General features: G+C 34.1%; 1 protein-coding gene across 1 annotated transcript in view; it reads left to right on the top strand.

Annotated features, from left to right (window-relative positions):
- Positions 1-1,346: 1,346 nt before the first annotated feature.
- The window catches only part of LOC145239813 (DNA polymerase theta-like), a 168,893-nt gene continuing 164,239 nt past the window's right edge, over positions 1,347-6,000 (top strand). Inside the window, exon 1 of the mRNA XM_080103341.1 lies at positions 1,347-1,412. The gene's annotated coding sequence lies outside the window, so the exon portion shown is untranslated. The remainder of the gene's footprint in view (positions 1,413-6,000) is intronic.

The raw sequence follows: 6,000 nt of genomic DNA, 5'->3' as shown, positions 1-6,000 counted from the left end.
CGGGACCCCATGGTAAGATGCATAACACTCTACCACTAGGATATCTCGCACAACTGAATGTATTTTTTTTTTTTTTTTGTAGATGTTATTTGTTTTTGTTTTGTGATACTTTTTGAATGAATTCAATTATTTATGTGAAAAGTGCATTTTTACCTAAATGTGAGTTGGGAATAATTTTCCCTTTAACCAATTTTGGTATCCCCAAATGGAGAGCGGCATATATATTATTTTTTTAAATATAATTATCCACTGACATGTGTTTCGTCGTATGAATATATACATTCATAAATGTGAATATATACATACATATATGTGCATATATATACACACACACACACACACACACACACACACACACACACACATATATATATATATATATATATATATATATATATATATATATATATATATATATATATAAAACAGTTAATAAAGCATGTTAAAAAATACTTTGAAAAAGAGTTAAAAACATATTTAATCTGAAAAGGAAACACTTGATAAGTGGATAGTCCTTAATCTGCGGAGTTTCGAAGAAATACTTTCCTTCTCATCAGAGGGTAGGAATTAGCAAAATGCGGGATCGGATTTTGCATACAAAAGTATTTGATGAAACAACAAGTAAGTCAAAGATCTTATTTGCTAACAAAAAAGTGAAGCAGAGGGAATATGGTTAATAAAAAGGTGATTACACGTGAATGGATAGTCTGGTATATACATATTCATACGTACATACATACACATATACATTTATATATACTTATATATATATATATATATATATATATATATATATATATATGCATACATATACATGTGTGTGTATATGTATGTATGTATGTATAAACCCATTTGATATACACACACACACACACACACACACACACACACTTATAGACAGAGCTGGTAAAAAAAAGTTGTAGTATGCTGATCCATTTACCTTTTTCCTATTTACTTGCCTCTCCACGAGGGCAGAGTTAGACACAATGTCTGTTTTTAATGTGTGGAAAATCCAGCTCCCCAAAAAGGGTCACTCTGGATAGGAACAAACATTAAAATTGGCTCAGTCATTAAAGATTTCTCCTTCACTGATCGAGGGCAGAAAAGTTGAAGCGCAACATCAGAACAGATACTACACTGTAATCCAAAAGAACAGTATTAATAAGAATAAAAGTGAGAATATTTGTAATTATACGAGAGAAGAGGAGAGAAGGTTGAAATTTCAAATTACAAATCACTTATGCTTTTAATAATTAATATTAAAGAGTTCATGTTCGAAATAATAACATTTTACAGTTATTTTATAGGTCGTTAAATGATGGTTCGTTTCGTTTTCATTTTCGAATCAACCTTTTAATTTCGCCTCGTGTTCTCATAGTTCAATGGCGGTTAATTCAAACAACATAAGCACGGTAAATACTTTGTTCAATAAGACTCTGATGTACGATTTCATATTAAATTGTTGCCTTTCTTTCAAAGTTTAAATATGAATTTATCTTTAGGAAAATTATTTTAATTTCTTTTTTTTTTGTCTTCTGCATGTATTTCATCAATAGGCTTTTTCTTCACATTCGATCGAAAACATTTGTTGTTTTGTTTGTGTACGATTTCAGCGTCCCAAATTCTCGTTTGAAACGACGTCTTTTTATTCGTTTATTCGAGTTAGTTTTAAAATTACATTGAAATTTTAGATGTAATAATAGAGTTTAAATATGCAAAAAAGATTTGGTACTCATGCACTTATTGATCCATGCTGAAATAATGACGTTATTATATAAAAAGCCATTCTTAACATGGGGAGAGTGTTTTACTTTAACCTTACAATTGAATAAAAAACATATCCTAAAACTTTAATTAAACTTGGAAATACGATTTAAAAAATAGCGCGGATCAGTAAGTGCATTAGCACCAAAGATTTAATTGAATGGCTAGCTTCAATATTGAAAAGAAAAGAACTTTTAAGTAACTCGGCGTTTGATGGAAAGACCACACCTCTTCAAGACGAAGTAATATTAATTTCTTTTTTCTGTTTTTACTTTGTTACTTAATTCGGTACTTGTACAGTTTAATCAAGACATTATAAAATGAAAATATTGAAAAAAAGTTATATTTTACGAATCCGTTATGGAATGAATTTTACTTAATTTGATCGAGTAGTTTTTATTTATTTATTTTACAGTGAAAAAACAATTTGCTATGATACTGATCCAAAGGTTATGTTTCGATTTTTAGTAAGAAAAGCTATTATTTAACATGGGGAGGGGGTGTTGGCGCTTTAGACAGAATTATCTCCCCGTGACGTGTTCTAAAAATCCAAGTGTATATGTGCCATCATGGCTACATTGAGCGCGTTATCATAAAAACGTGTTTTTCTCCTGAAAAAAAAAAAAAAAAAAAAAAAAAAAGGCTACGTGTTCAAATTAAGTGAAATTTTGGTATTTTTGACGACCTGCCTCAGTGTAGTATAAACACCACCAACTACCCCATGTTAAAAACGGCTTTCGAAATAAACACCCTCTAACCTCCCCATGTTAAGAACGACTTTCGAGGTTGGAGGGGAGTTGTTTCCAAAAGCCGTTTCTAACATGGGGAGTTTGGGGTGTTTATAATACGCTGGGGTACGTTGTAAAAATTTACTGAAATTTGTTTTTGAGAACTTCAGTCCAAAATGGATACGTACAATATAACCTTTTTCTCGATATTTTCATTTTTAATGTCTTGATTAAACTGTACAAGTACCCTAAAGTCATATGCAATTTTCAATCAAATAAGTTTTTACATCCCTATATCTTGCACAGCCTTTTCTGTTATTTTTCTTATTACTTTTTTTTTTTTTTTAGTGCCTGTTTACATTTTTGGCGATCTTTCCAACGCATTTTGGGTTAAAAAATTATTGTGTACTTACATGTCATGTCGAAATTACGAAAAATTATCCTGATATTTATTCGGTTGCCATTTTGTGTATTGTGTTTTCTTGGATACACACACTAGGGTCAGGAGAAAGGACAAGGATGAAACAACAGTTGGTTTTACATATTTATTCTCACATGGCTACATCAATAATAATCGATACGTGACATTGATCACGCTGGCCTTTTGGTCAAGATCAAAGTGTAGTATCTGTTCTTCAGATGCTGCAGTGCATTGCTGCACTTCCATTTCTTGTTCTCTTTCGGTGGAGGAGAAATCCTTCACGACTGAGACAATTTTTATTTTTGTACCTTTTCTCCACGTTAAAAAACGACCCTGGTGTCTAACTCTGTCCCGTGGGGAGGCATAGTAAATAGGTACATCAGCATTCTGAGTGAGGTAGTGTGATCTTGGATTGGCCAGACAACTGCAGATTGGCTGTACATATGACAGCAAAACTCAGTGCCCTAGAACATAATTAACCAACTTTATCTGGCTTCCCAGCTGGCTTGACTGCAACACTCTTGTCTTCTTTGTGTATAGTGTCGTAGAACAAGACTAACAGATCTAGTTACGACATGAAATACAAGAAACTAAAGCTCAGGGTCACTGAAGCATTTAGGGGACTAATTTGAGAGACAGTGATACTTTGTTATGTAAAAAAAGAAAACTTTGTCCCGTGGGGTATCATAGTAAATAGGTACAATTTAGAAGATATTTTGCTGTTTGATCTTGGCAATCAGCATGTTTTTGGTATTGCTGGCAGTATGGTTGATGTTTATCTCAACTGTCCTCCACACATGATAGAGGGTGGAGCAGTTATTGGGCCTCAGCAATGAGTAGTTCATTTTTGCACGTTTTATATGATGAGTAACAAAAAAATGTGATTCAGTGTTTTCTTCATATTCACCACACTGATGACCATCTCTCTAACTAATGTCTACGTTCTTAGAACACCTGCTATGATTCTTCTTCATAGCCAGTTTCCATATCACTGTTACAATTCTCCACTTGACATCTCACAGCCTTCAAGGTATTCAGGGAGTACTGAGCTGTAGTTAAGATTTCCCAATTTTAAAATCTAGAGCACATCATTATGTAGGTTACTATTTTCCTATATTTTTGTGTTTTCCACTTGTCTATGGACTCCAGGTCTCAAACCCACCAATAATACACAGAAACAGCTACCTATTGCATTTTGCCACTATTAAATACCTTAAATGGTTTTTGAAATAAACTGGTCTTTTATAAGTATACCACTATCTGCCGGTCACTGAGGTGTGACCGACAGACGTGTTATAGTAAATGTCTTAAAGCGGTCTCGTGAAGATATGAAGATGGGTCAGTCATTAGGGTCTGTGTAGCAAGAAGAAAATCATACCTGAGATGTTAGATCTGGGTGTGGCTCCTTTCTTTTCTCAAGATGATCTCTTCACCCTGGTGGCATTCTGGTTGAAATCTTCATCTCTTTGTCCTCAGGGCCGCCTTTTGACTTAAGATATTTATGAAGGCATTCATGGCAGACACAAGAAAAATGACACGCGACACAATTGTAATATACATAAGATATAACTAACTATTTTATTTTACATTAGAGATACAATATATATTAAAAAAAAAAAAAACAATTTAAAAGTGGACAATAGGCTTTTCAAAGCTAACTAACCTACCCTAACTAGTGTTGAGGGAGGGGGTGGCCCCCCTCATTTACGGAGAGACAGACTATGCGTCCTCACATCATGATGGTCGTGCAGGAAAGAGACAGAAAGATAGCAAGGGAATTATGGGAAGGGGTTTCTTTGTATCTCTACGCTCATGGACAATTTACCACCCGTCCATGCTGCAGAGTGTGTTAGAAACAGTGGCACAAAGAAATAGTGCCACATCCCTCCCTATGCAATCCGAAATTTATGAGTATTCATAAATTTCAGAAGTCCCTAATTTTCCGTGAATGGTGCGTCAACCGGCCGTCAGCAATCAATGTCCCCATGCTCTACGTTCCATCAGGAACTCAGTGAAGCAAGTTATCTTTTCCACCAGGCTCCTGGTAGGCTGGTATACTGCTTCAAATACCAGAGAGGGTAATCATCCTCGCCCTCCATCGAGGCAATGGCATCACGATTTCAGTTACTGGATTTACACTTTGTTAAGCAACCAGTATAATATTTTTTAACAAAGCCGGATTCTACGTGAGTTTATCACACCGACCTATACGTATTTGACTAAGCCGGATTCTACGTGAGTTTATCACGCCGACTTATACGTATTTCACTAAGCCGGATTCTACGTGAGTTTATCACGCCGACCTATACGTTTTTTAATTTAGTCTGCATAACATTATTTTCGTAACTGGATTTACGCTCCCTTCAGCAACCAGTATAATGTATTTTAACCAAGTCGGAGTTACGTGACCTCACCACGCCGACCTATATGTTTTCCAAGTTATTACTTCAGTTACTGGACTTACGCTCTCTTCAGCAACCAGTATAATATATTTTAGATAAGTCGGGGTTATGTGACCTCATCACGCCGACCTATATGGATTTAGTAAAACCTCGGTCTTCAGAGGTTCTAATCCAATTAATTCTGTTCGAGCAAGGAGTCTGCCGCCGAGCGACCAATAAAAACTATCCACCACGGAATATTTATTAATTATATAAAGAATTAATTAAGAAGGGCACTCAGCCTTCATGAGTTAGAATACTCAATTAGGGGGAAAAAAATTTCCAAAAATAAACAATTCAGAAACCTGGTATACATTAAATCAATGAAATAGGGTGTTAACAATTTTTTTTCTTAAAAAGAAAACATTTTTAAAAAATCATTTCAGAGCACCTCGGTCACAATTAGAATTTGTTTACACAATGCAAACGCATTTCAGTTATTACATTCATAATTAACTTTTTCCCAAATTTCAGGGTACATTTAAAAAGTATGTGTATTTTTTCAAAACTTGATTTACAAAAGATCATTAAAATTTAATTCCAAAATTTAAAAATTATTTCAAGTATTTTGGTTCATCGTTAAAATCAATTTATGTTAGTTAACTTCTTTCCAAAGTAATTCATTTATTATTATAAAAACCAATCT

Source organism: Euprymna scolopes, chromosome 19, assembly GCF_053919585.1.
Source record: "Euprymna scolopes isolate OS-2025 chromosome 19, ASM5391958v1, whole genome shotgun sequence".
Classification (NCBI taxonomy): Eukaryota; Metazoa; Mollusca; class Cephalopoda; order Sepiida; family Sepiolidae; genus Euprymna; species Euprymna scolopes.
Note: the sequence above shows the minus strand (reverse complement) of the source record. Positions and strands in the feature narration are given on the sequence as shown.